Genomic DNA, 14,385 nt, shown 5'->3' on the forward strand with positions numbered 1-14,385 from the left:
TTCCATGTTCATTACAGTATCACTTACAATAGCCGAAATATGGAAACAACCTAAAGGACCATCAATAGATAAAAAGATTTAAAAAGTGGCATATACATATAACAAAATATTCAAACCTAAAACAGAAGGAAATCCTGCCATTTGCGACATGAATTGACCTGCAGGGTATTATGTTAAGTGAAATAAATCAGAGAAAGACAAATACTGTAAGATCTTACCTATATGTGGAACCTAAAATTTGTCAAACTCATAGAAGCAGAGAGCAGAACAGTTCCAATTATGTAGCATAAATAAGTTCTGAAGATCTGTTATTGAGCATAGTGCCTATACCTGACAGTATTGTATACTTAAAATTTGCTATGATGATAGATCTTATGTTGTGTTATTACCACTATATGTAACATATTTATACTTATATATTATGTATAGCAAATAAATATATATTAAAGAAGGTGGGGGGGAAGAAGAAGAAGGAGAAGAAGAAGAAGAAGGTTGGAGGAAACTTTAGGAGATGATGTCTATGTTTGTGGCCTTGATGGTGGTAACAGTTTCTTGGGTGTGTACTTATCCCCAAATTCCTCAAGTTATATACACTAAATAGAGCCTTTTACATGCCATATCATTTTTTATGTACAGCCTTTACACACCTCAATAAGTGGTATAATTTTAGAAAAAATGAGATTAAAGTGTTGAACCACAGTTTTAGGTAATATTTGTAAAAAGTAGAGTCAGCAGCCAGTTTATGCACTGATTGTAAACAATAGTGTTGATTGTCTCTATAACATTTAAGTTTAAATATAATGGAAGTAAGGAAAAAATAACAAGAAAAGGTAGTAGTTGACAGGCTAAATTCTAAGATTTCAGAGATTAAGCGACAAATTGAAGGCATAGGAAGTTTAGCTGAAGTGAAATTGACGTGAGATCCTTTAAGTTTCAGAGAATGTTTAGCTGTGATTCCAGAAATATTATCTAAATTCTTAGAAATAGTCATAGAGGATTATTGGCCAATGCAGTTCTGAGCATTTTATTAAACAGACAATTTAAAACTCTTGGGCAGAAGTTAACTTAAAGATTTTTGTCTGGTAGAGATTTGAATAACCACAGAATGTATAGCCCCAGCTATTCGGGCTTATTGCCCTGTTGGACATTAACCAGTTTTATAAACAACACTAAATTTGTAATTTTCTTAATTTATTTATTAAATTGCCCATGTATACTAAACTTCTCAAATTTTTGTTTGAATTTTAACACCTATCAGTTGCCTCATTAAGTAAATTAAAATCTCTGACACTTGTTTATTTTGCATGTGTTTGTAACAAATTAACCACAGCCATTTGATCTCATTATCAGATTTTGAACTAGAAAACAGAAGAATCAGAGGAACATTAATAATGATCTTTGGTCTCCTTTGCAATAGAGATTAGATATGATCTGTGAGTTTTTACGTGATAAACAAATTCTAATGATTGAATTATATGGAAACACATGTAATCCAAGAACACATTTTCCATGCAGTCAGCACATTATAATGTTGACCTTATAGATGTCTCAGATGCTGTGAAATGTATTTCACTTAGCAGTTTTATACTAACACACTAGCTAAAGAAGATGGCATTTTAGCATTCAAAGCATGTTTTTACTATATGGCCATTAATATTCTTTATGTCTGAATTACTCTGTAACTTGGTTATGCCAACTAATTTGCCTTTGGAAATATTTTATGTATTAATAAAATTGATTGATTTCATTACTTATAAATATAGTAAAAAATGTTGGAAAACAGATTGGAGCTTATTTCTCAGCTCTGACACAAATTATCTCAGCCTGAAACAGTCACATATTTATTATTTCTTATTTTCAAGTTTTATACTGTGAAACTGGGTTATTAATGGTTCTTCCTAAGAGGATTATTATAAAAATAAATTTGGTTAATATCTGTAAATACTTTAGGATGTTACCTAGAACAAAATGAAATTTCAAAAATTGTTACCAGCTATTATCACTTTAATTGTTGTTAATAAAATATATTCCACAGTGACATAACACTATTATCAAGATTCAATGTGCATTAGCTATTGACATGAAATATTGGAGGCCTTAAATATAAAATTTTCAGATGCATGTAGATGGCTAAACAGCAAAGATAAAAATTAGAAAAATATTTTCTTACCAGTTTTCCTTCAAAATTAAACTATTTTTCCTGAAAATATTTACAGAAAATCATTCTCTAATTTCTAATAAGTATAGATTTTTTTAAAAAAATTAGCATATTGTTTATTTATTCTAAGGAATTTCATTCAGTAAACAATAAGATTTGATTTTTACTGTTGGTTTTTTTAGATAAAACAAAACATTAAATACTAAAAACGTGTACTTAAATTATATTGTCCCAAAAGTTAGTAAATTGTGTTTGAATAGGGTCTAACACTTTTCCACAGTACTTTGCAGTAACAAACATGTCTCCTAAGCATTGCTTCCTTTAAAGAGTAGAGAACTAAAATTATCAGTTAATTCAAGACGAATCAGACAAAATACTTTGCCTATTGCTCTTCAAGTACTACAAAAGAGAAATTCCTTTTTTTTTCTGTTATATGAATAATTAAAACAGTTTTCCTAATTTATTTTGGCTTATAGCTAAAATTCATTCCTACCAATGAATCCAAATTGTGTTAGTATAAGTACTGCACACTGAACCTTGTTGCTTTTTCTTAATGGTAGGTAATGACTTTTTTTTTGGGGGGGGGGGTAATGACTTTTTTAAGCAAGAAAAAAAGAAAAAAACCTGAAAAGGTGGACTGTAAATTTTATAGAAACCTAATATAGCTTTTTTACCTTCATAAAACTATGATTCCAAACCTATTCTTTTGTGCATTAAGGCTTATACAATTGGATCAATTTTTAAACAGATTACTCCCAAGAACTGCCCATTGACCCAGTTTTTGACTCTGTACAAATATTTATTCATTGACATTTATACCATAAAAACATTTTATAGCAGCCATTCACATAATTAGTCCTTATAATAGATTTATCTAATTCTAATCACAATTTAAGATTTTATTTTTACTATGCAGTACTACTAATCCTCTGTTTACATTTAATGCTCATGTACAAAGAATTAGCTCATTGAAGTTTAGCATATGAATTAAATATACATTTGAAAACATAACACTCTAACTTTAAGCTTAGTATTGTTAAAATTAAATACAAAATGAAGACCAGACTTGAGGTTAACTGAGCAGACAAAACCATTTAAGTCACATAAGCAAAATTAAATATAGCTTATTTCGTGAACATAAGCAAAACTTACCTTAGGTTATTTCTTGTAAATGCCTCTGATAAACATAAGAGACGCTTAAGTCATTTTCCTAAATACAGTGTGAGATAATCACCTTTTTAAAAAAATTTAACTAAACTTTTTTTAAAAAAGTGTAATTTTTATTATTCTCATAAATATATAGACAAAGAAATATTTTAAAGAAATTATATTTGAATATGAGTTTTAACCAGTCTCCTACCCTCTATAAACCCCATTGTGATAATCAATCATTGTAAAAGTTAACAACTCCCTCAGCTTTAGTATATAAGCCATCCTGTAATTTCATGCCCCTGATCTTCATATTGGTTTTTATTTTTGAAAACTCCCATTTGTGAACTGTTCTTACATACACAATAAACTCTTACTAAATACTATTTACTGATTTGGTGGTTTTAATTTTGCTATTTCTGGATTTTTGACACTACTTCATTTAGTAGCATGTCTTTGCTCATGACTCCTGTTGAAAAGAAATGAGGTCTTCATTAGCATTAATATTTCTACTAAATATGGAAGAATGAGACAGTGATCTATGCATGTTTTCCATGTTGCTAAATGAATTGACATTGGATGGAGTATTGTAGGGAAATAGATCTAATAAGTGAGGTGTGTGGGACTCGTTTTGGGTACAGAATGGGTTGGTAAAATTTAAATAAAGAGGAAAATGGAAAACATTTGAGAAACAAGAGAAAATAAATAGACGTGGAGAGCACAGAAGAGAAAAAGTGAATAGGCTTAGCTGCAAAAGGCAGAAGACTTAAGCAGCTAAGAGACCCTTTAAAAAGTAGGCATAGAAGATTAAACTTGATGTATATTGTTATGTAATTCTAGGTAATGTACTGAAAATATTTTAGGGAGAAAACTCCTTGCCATGGTTTGGAAAAAATGAAGAAAAGGCAATTCCCTAACATAAAAAAATTCAGTTGATAGGCATTTGGATGCAAATAAAAAGAAACAAACTCAAAATAACTTAAAATAATGTCATTTATTATCTCAGGTAGCAAAAATCCTGAGAAAGTGCAGTCCCACAGTTAGATCATTTCAATGTCTCAACAATATTCCCCAAAGCCCAGGTTCTTTTATATTTATCTGTACTATCATCCCCACACTGTCCTACGTTTCCTTTCCTCATGCTTCCAAGATGGTTGTCACACTATGAGGCACTGTATGCAGGTAATAACACTGTCGAAAGAAATGGGAACATTTTTATCTCCTCTCTTTGTGTAAGAACAGGACAGACTTTTGGAGAAAACCTTCAGCAAACTTTCTCTTTTGTTTCATTGGACAAATGTGCATCACGTGATGGTGTTAAAGCCTACTGTTTATCAAGGGGATTAAGGCCACCAAGAACAATTTAGACCCAACATACTTCACTCCCTGTGGCTCCAAAAAGGGCCCAGCTTCTCTTGGAAGAAGAAGCATGAACAAAATTGGGGTTTGATTGAAAGAAGAAAGAGGGACTTTCTTGGTGGCACAATGGTTAAGAATCTGCCTACCAATGCACGGAACACAGGTTTGATCCCTGATCCACATGCTGCAGTGCAACTAAGCCTGTGTGCCATAACTACTGAGCCCATGTGCTGCAACTAACTTAAGCCTGCATGCCTAGAGCTTGTGCTCCTCAGTAAGAGAAGCGACAGAAATGAAGACCCAACACAGCCAAAAAAAAAAAAAAGAAAGAAAGAAAGGGAACAGATGTTGTAAAGACAATCAATAGTGATTTTTGTAAAGCAAAATAGCTACAGGGTTGTTACCATAATCACTTTTGGATGAACAACATTTTTTTTGCAATTTTTCCTTCTCAATTGGCAAATAATTTAAGCAGAATTGGAAAAAAATAGCCTATGAAAGCACAGTGAAAATAAGTTGTAAATTGTCTGAGACATAACTCATTCAAAAGTGTTCCCTCTCTTACTGTAGGAAAGATAAATATTTCCAGATTGGGACTATGATAAATACGACTCCATTTATAAAGAATGTTTGTGTAACAGTTTTAGTGCAGGACTTGGATTACTGCTAGAGGGAATAGGTGAAAGTTGTTGTCTAAATCAGTCTAAAAGCAATCCGTGTGTATTCGGCTTTTCATTTCAGGACAAATACCAATGACACTGGTAATCAGGATTAGTTTCATTTTACAGAATTTCTTAGATATTTTCTTATTATTAGCACCATTAAATAACTTTTGATATTATCTTTGTTATTGGCACACTATGTGGAAACCTATTTCATCCTATTTTCAGGCTTCATGTGACATTAATTCTAAGGCAAGCACAGTAATACAGAAACAACCTCAGTAGAATAAGAAAGATTGAGTGATAATATTATTTCACTATATCCTGCTCTAATATGTTTTACTATACACACATTTGCAAAATCTCTAAATTAAAATACTCTATTATTTGCAGGACAGTATTTACTGAATCTATAAACAGTTTTAATTTTTAAATGTACCAAATATTTGCTACACTTCTAAAGTCCAGAAAAATTTAACTTGTACTTGAAAGCAATAATCCAAAGTATCGCTTCTATCTCTGTCCCTTGAACCCTGCTCCTTTCCTCCTATTAAATAATCTTTTCTTTTAAACTTTGTTTATTATTCTGTTCTAATATAAGAAAATCATATTGTGTCATAGATATCATAATACATAACATATAATATACTATTTTACAAAATATCATATCATACATGCTATACACATATAAACATACATATGTATATATGCATGTCTGTGTTAATATCTCTCTTACAGTATTGAGTGTATAAACAGTTTTATCAACTTTGCTTTTTTCAATTAATAATATTTTCTGAAGATCATGCCATAGTGGATTCCTAGCAATATTCTAAGGTTATTTTTGTTTGTTATTACTCTCACTATTCTACGTCCTTGATGCACCATTGTTTATTCAGTCAGTTTCCTAGTGATGGCTACTTGCTTTGCTTTCAGGCTTTTGCTATTACCAGGTGTCTTATACATACTGTGTTTTCGTATTTTTGCCTGTGGATCTTTGAGACATATTTCTAGAATGGAATTGTTGGGCTAAACAGTAAAAAGATGTAGAATATTTTAGTTATTCAAGTTTTTTTCTTTATAGAGATTGCACTGATTTTTATTTCCATCATGTAAGAATTTCCCACAACTTTGTCAAATAAGAGCATTTTCAAATTCTTTCATGTTGCCAATCTGATGGGTGAAACATTTTCTTAATTTTAATTTTAATTTTTCTTATGAAAGGTTTAGCATCTTTTCATGTGGTTAAACATACATTTGTTCTGTTCATGTTTCTAATTAATTTTTCTTTCGGATTGGTACTCTTTTATCTTCTATTTCTAGATGACTTTTTCATACAAGAATTATTAAATTTTTGTCTCTGACACATTATTTCATTTAGTTTCTTATTTTGTTTATAATGATGTACTTAAAATTATGCAGTCACATTTGTTAATTCTAAATTTTGCCACACATTTTAAATAATTCTGTATACACAAATGTTTTTATAATAAAATTTTTTAAAGAAAGGCAGCATCCTTACTTGAATTATGACCAATCATGTTATTGCTTCTTTGTGAAAGTTACTGTGCTGAGTGTTTTATATAGATTATCACACACGTTGTAAATAAAATGAAGAAAGCAAAACTTAGAATTTTTTTAGCTGTTCAAAATAAATCAAAATGAAATGAGGAAATCAGAATTTGAAACCACATGTAAGACTTTAGAACCCACCACCTAACCTTCAGTATTATGTGTAGAAACAATATTTCAAGCTTGGTAAATATGCTATTTACCAAATTTCTTCTTTTCAAGTACAATATTGAAGATATTCTTTATGCGTTCTTGTTTTACTTACATAGACTTGGAGTCCAGTTCACACACTATTTTTGAAAAGTCACATTGTCAACTTAGGTTAGAATCAGAAAATACTGTTCCACATGAAAGCATGCAATTACTTTGCTTATATTTTGGTTCAGCAAACCCTTAAAAAATCTGAGTACAGGTACTTCAAAACTAAGTATAAATTAGTGCTATTAATTTTCTGTTTAGAAGCCATTATTACCTGAGTTAATTAACTTCTAAGTAGTAACATTTAGTTTCCTTTTAAAAACAAGTTTCCAGAAAAGTCAAGATTCTCCCAATTTACAAAGGCAAGTTTTTACTTGGTTTTACAACATAAAACATATTCTTCTGCCTGACATCTTTTAGCAGCAATAGCTAGAGCTTCTATAAATATTGTGTGCATTTAAACAAGTCTCTGTTTTCTCTAGGATTGTAAATAATTGATTAGTAGCTCATAAATGTGTTCCTGAAAGCTAACACCACCTTACTTAAAACTGCCCTGTCAGTGACAAAGATGCTGAAATAGGACTCAGGATGAAAACACAGTGGGGATTTACTGTTGTGTGATGTGCATGCAAAGAAGCCTTTATACTTTGCATATTTGCTCTATTTCAATGCTGTCACGAACCACTTGTATCTATAAAAGATAGCCAAAAATATTACATTTGTAATTTGCTCTTTTTTTGACCTACTATATGTAGATGGGTTTTATGAGTTTCATTTAGATAAGATCAATGATAATTTGTTCTCATTTAAAAAGTATCAAAAGATGATTAAATAATTCAGTCACGATTTTGTGTTAGAATATTTGTCTCTAATGATATATATTCATTGTGAAATAATATTTCATCAATAAACCATTCGATTTATATTATTTGTGAGTAGTTTGGGGATCTTTCTAAATGTTATAAAGGAATCTGCACAACTGATAATCAATAATAATGTACAAGCAAGTGAAAACTTTTGCTATTCTTGCCCAGGTCTTGAATTTAGATGAAGAAAATAAGCTTTGTGATTGATTACTAATATTATCTGACCCATTAAAAACCTGCATAGTTCCCCACATGGCCCCACGGCCCAATTAGCGCATAGTTCAATTACCTTACAAATACACTGTGCTTTCAAAACATAATTCTAATCACTCCTTATTTTTTTCACAAACTATTAGAAGCCACACATGCATTAAATTGAGAATTTGGGATTCAGTTCTATACATTTTGGCTTCTGAGTCCATGCTCATAACCACTCTATAAATCTAAACAAACCCTAAAGGCAATCGAGTTCAATTCCCTATTTTTAAACTGACTCTCACAGACTTTGAGTCATGTGAGCAGAGGTTAGAGTCACAGTCCTTTCATGAAAATTAGCACATTTAACAATGCTGCATGTGTTTATGGAGGGCTACTCTGCTCTCAGTAGAAAGTGGGTAAAGGTACTGTTTATTTTCTAGATTGTGATCTTTACAAAGTTTTATGAATATTCAGCTTTAATATTTTTTTGATTTGCTTGATCATATTTCACCTCAACAATAGAATTATGCATATGTCAAATATTGATATTGCATTAACCACTTCAACTAAAAAAGTCAAAATTGAAAGATTAGTGAATTGCTTAAGATAAGAGAGGATATATGTTTAATAATTATTTCCTATACTCTAATAAAAGGTTCACTTCAGCAAGTAGATTGGTTAGTGTGTGTGGATAAGAATTTAAAAGCACAAAATGTACAACATGGTTTATTTATACATTGTTAAACAGATAAGAATAAGTTGTATTTTTCCAGAAGGGTTGACGCTTCTTTCCAAAAATGGAGGCTGAGATATGTATGTTTTATTGAGGCTAATATGGAAAAACAATTTACCTATAAATTAAATTTCCATAATAGAGCCCTATTCCTTTTCTGATGAATACTCTGATTACTCTATCTTTGGCTTATGCTTATGTCATATTTTGAAAATAATATACTTGCAAGAAAGTAATTAGAAATCCATGAGAAACATTTCCTCCATGTGAATTACCTCAACAGTTTTAATTATGTAAATTTGATTTTCCACATACAAAATTAATGAAATATACAATAATCTAATGAATTCTGTCATTAATCTACATATTTGTATTTTAGCCTTTAATATAACATAAGAAAGGATAATAAGGTCTTTAAGCAGCATTATTTAAATATTAAATGTATAATTGTGTTGTAAAATATAACTTGTAATATGAAAAGTCACATACTTAAAATTACAATTGCAAAATACATACAAGAAATAATTTCACATGAATAAATTCAGCAAAGTGCTTATATTTTTTGTTTGAATATATCTTTAAAGTTAAAAAAATATACATTAGTCACTATATGCAAGAGAAAATAAAGCAAATATATTACAATCATGTTTATTTTGCTTATATCTAAAAGTTTTATATACAATTTTTTAAATTTTCCAGCAATGAAGTCTATTTATCATCTGGTAAGCAAGAGAAAAACCAAGGGGGAGATGTCTTTCTGAGTTCAGGGAAGCCAAACTGAAATTGGCTGAGATGCTACTATTGTTAAACAAGTTTTAATGATATCAATTTAAAGATTTTTTTTTCAGTTTATGGTAATGTGCATGAATCTTTTAGCTTGTGTTGAGAGCTTAAAAACCAACAGCTAAATGTTAAGAAAGAAAAAGTAATTCCTGAGTCACAACTAAAATTCTGATATTATAACTCTGAGAAAAATCTTTGTAATTCATTACCTGTCTATCCAGTGGTATAATACCCTAGCCAAACAGAAAGGTAAAGAAATAAGTACAACTGCTCCTACTAACATAGGAAAATGTAAAGAAATAATTAAAAGTCAATCAATCACTGATTTTATACATTGGGTATCAAATGCAGTCAGAGAATATTATTTGCATGAAGAAATAAATAGCAAAACAAAAATGGAAGCACTTTTATTTATATTCATGTTGTTGTTAGCTGTTAAATATTACACTTTTCAGTATTCAAACTGAGAAGATAAGAACAATTGTAAAAGTTACAGGTAAATCTTTCCTGTTTTTCAGTTTTCAGTGTCATCTAGCCACCTAAGAAAGGCTTCCATGAATACTCAATCAAATTGGTCCAAAAGACAATATTTAGGGCATTACTTAGAGGTGTTAGGTTGTTTCGATTTGGTTATTTGTTTCTGCTTTTCTCTGTAGCCCTTTTCATTGTCAGATTTTTGTTCACTTGTTTGCTTGCTTGTTTGCTTAGTGCCTGATGCTAAGCATTATGAGGATGTGGAAATTTTCTCTCACTTTTCAGAGTATTCTAACTCCTCGTAGAGAAAGAAGTCCATAGCAGATGCTCAGCGAATATCTGTTGAAAATAGAAATAAACAGAATCTCAAACACTGTCTTTACAATAACTTTTTTTTCCCTGAAGTCCTACTTTTCATCTATTGCATTCTATTATTCTACCTGTTACTATCCTGATAAACTGTTTTCCTACCCAAAAACTTATTTAGACACAAGTTATGTAGTTATCCCATATGTCATAATTTTGTATCAACAAAAACTTACCTAATTGTAATGTTAATATATTTCTTTATAAGAAAATAGAGAAAATATATTACAAGTAAGTAAGTGAAATAGTAATATTCTACAAACGATTACCATTGTTAACATTTGGTTAACTTCCTTCCATTTTTTTGTACACATTTAGTTTTTCAAATAAATTAAATATAATTTTCAGATGGTTTGCTTTCTTTTTCCATTCAACTTTTTATAATAATTAAATAATCATGGGAATATGGTTTTTTAATGTGAAAATATGTAATACAATTGATCACATACTTAGATTGTCTTTATCTATCCACATTTTCAAGGCTGCATCCTATTGACACCTCTTCCTTGCCTGATGAAACTATCAGCTCACTGCCTTTCCAACAATCACAGCTTCACCTAACTCTACCTTGGAGACTATGAGAATCTCTTAAATCTTTCTCTCTTTCCCTAAGTATTTCAATATACAAGAACCCAAAAAAGTAGGTAACCCCAAATACCTTGGAAATACATCTCAGTGTGTTTCTGCATATTTCTTAATCTCATCCCATCTCCCATCGTTCCTAAACTTCGTTATGGTGTCTATTGGAGCTAAGACCTGCCACCAGCTGAGGTTCTAACTTGGAAGAGATTCAAAATGAGATCCCATTTTTACTACATCCACTATTTCCACTCTTATCTGTGCCACAATATTTCTCCCCTAAAGTATTGCAATTGCTCTTACCATTTTCACCTTTAACCAAATCTCAAGCTCTATTCTCTACCAGTTGCCACTGTGATTCTTCTGAAAGCTAAACCCATTATATTACAACCATCTTTAAAGTTGACAAAAAAATCTGACATAATCTGACATGCCTGCTACCCTAATGACTTCATCACCAACTATTCTCTCCTCAGTCAACTTCCTGAATCCTAATGACCTAATCAATGCTCTTTCATGGGAGATACTGTTCCTCTCTCAGGGCACTTGAATTTCCTGCTGCTACTACCTGGAATGTTCTCCCCCCAAATCCATGTGATTGTTTTTCTTACTTTGTTAAGAAGCCGGATCTTAGTTCCACTCAAATTAGTTATCTACATAAAAAATAAAGTTCCAAAACAATTGATGTTAATCTAATAATAATTTAGAATAAATCTTGTCGAGGTAGAGTGAGTCATTCAATTACCACTCTTTAACAATGTTTGAAGAGATTATTTAAATAAAGATTTAAGAAGACAAAAGGATGGGTTATGCATTAAACAAACACTGTGGAAAACACTATACCAATTTTATGAAAATCCACCGACATAACAATAGGAGTTAATATTATGAGTACTTATTGTGAAGGAGATATTACCACCTTCTCTATTCTTTTTGCTATGACACTTTGAATGGCAGGATTACACTGATATAATTATACAGAACTACTGCATATAACTAAAGTATGGTTCTAGGATTAATGACTGAACTTCACAAAGTTATTAGTAAAGCCTTTGGATGAGAGAGGCTATTATCACTGGGCCTGGTCCAAACCTGTGGAGAATTATTACAATGAGGCAGGAGAAGAGAATTAGATTTGATGATTTTAACATTTTAATTTCAAATACTGTATACTTCAATCAAATTGTGCACCTCGTGACTCTATGATATGTAAGGTCTAGATCTAGAGCTAATGTCCATAAGCAATGTCAAAATATCAAGTTCATTCACTATGAATAATGATAGCATCAGTCAGGTCAGTGGGAAAGCCATTTTAACCAAAATTTTAAAAAAGAAAAGCAGTGATATTAGGAAAGAAATTAGCAGTTTTTTCTACCACTGTGAAAAATAACAATTCTTTATTCAACTTGAGCTCATCTCTTCTGAGAAATAAATGAAAGACTTTCAAAGAACTGTTAGCTTCAGAGCAGCCCTTGAATCCGTTGTGCTCCTTTGCTGTGTCTGTGGAGGATACAGTTGTTTCATTAGCTCCTGGAGCTCATTGAGCTTCTGGAAAACCTCAGCTGTTTTCCTTTTAAAATTATTCTGTCATCTGACCAATTTCAGTCATTTTTCATGAGAACAGTCAGAAACGAGGGATTTTTTTCCCTCCCTTTTTTTCTGACCTAAGATGTGGTAAGTAAGCAAACAAATTTCCAGTCAAATTTCTGGTGGAACCTGTCCCAGGAAACAAGATATTTTGAGGAGAAAATGAGTCGGCCCTTGCCTGGAGGCTAGATGTGGGTAAACCATCCATCTTCTCTAGCGATGGAAGACGGCCACACGTTTGGCAGCAAATGCTCCATCGGCTGACAGAGTGGGCAGTTGACAGAGCAAGGAAAGTGCGCATGGTGCATTGTCAAGTATCGGAGTGACAAGCAGCAGTCGTAATTAAGCTGTACTGAACAGCTCATTGCCTTGGGTGATGATAACTACGACTTTCCAAAGGCACCCTCCTGTTTTGTCTCTCGTGTCCTCGCGGAGACATGCAATGATGTCAGAGTTGTCATCACCAGCACAATTCATCAGCCCTCTCCTTAATTAAAACCTTCCCTCTCGTCTTCACATTAACATTTTTATGTTTCCCATCTTTAGAAATTACTTCCGTTGCTCTTTGGAGACAAATCACTGTATAAATCCCCAAACACAAGTAAATAAGTCAGCCCAATTACGTGTTGTAAGGCAGTTCCTTCATTTATATGTGCCTATTTGAAAGGAGAAAGAAAATTATTAGAGAAACTTCTGATGAATATCAAAATACTGTATTTTGATAGATAGAAGCACTAAAATGAATTATGCAATGAAATGACATGATATTCTGTAAAACCAGTATTATATATATCATCAAATATCTTTGCATAAAGATTGAGTTGTTTCCGTTAGAGGTAAAAGAAGAGAAAAGTTTACTTAGCAGATAATTAGAAAAAATATTTTTACAAAACTAATGTGTCTATTTTAAAAAGGGTAAAATTTGAGTCAAGGTTAAATATTGAATTAGAATTCCATATTCAAGGGAAATAAAATGTATTAAGTTTGATTAAACGAGAAACCAACACACATTTTAAAAAAAGCAGCTGTTCGAAGAGTGTTTATGATATGGCAATTAGTCCCTGACCAAATGCATAATAAAAAACTGAGAGTTCTAATTAATAAGGATTCTTCTGAGATGTTTCAAGGTTGGTATTTTGAGCCAGGTACTAAATGAATACAAAATATAACTTGTTAATTTCTTCAAATATATGCAAATTATGTGACATTTGATGTCCCTGCATAATAAAATGTTACTTTTGAAAGTCAAGTAGAAAGGAATAAAGTATGATCGTTCAGGTTCTGTTACAAAAAAAACTGAGGGTTCTGTGAATTCACTGTATGTAAATTTCTCATGAGTTTTCAGGGAAGAGTTTTTGATCTGTATGTACCATAGAAGACCAGGCATTAAACAACAGACACATCAGGGCTGTGGACCTCATATTCCTGAAAAATCCAGGTGGCACACAAATCCACAGTGGTTAATATGGTTATTTTTTGCTATTATTGTTATTGTTTTGTTGATGTTATTATTGTTTAGTCGAAACTCAAGTAAAGCTGCTCCTTCCATAGTAATTTATTTGCTCTGGAGCAATGCCAATCGAATAAGCATGTGATGCAGAAGATTGAATAGGATATTCTCCCCTGATTATTTCTAGTCCTCACACAGGTAGGACAGGTACTAGGGAAGAGCACTAGTTTCACTTGCTGAGTGTCTGTCTTTTC

The sequence above is a fragment of the Hippopotamus amphibius genome, chromosome 13, assembly GCF_030028045.1.
Source record: "Hippopotamus amphibius kiboko isolate mHipAmp2 chromosome 13, mHipAmp2.hap2, whole genome shotgun sequence".
Lineage (NCBI taxonomy): Eukaryota > Metazoa > Chordata > Mammalia > Artiodactyla > Hippopotamidae > Hippopotamus > Hippopotamus amphibius.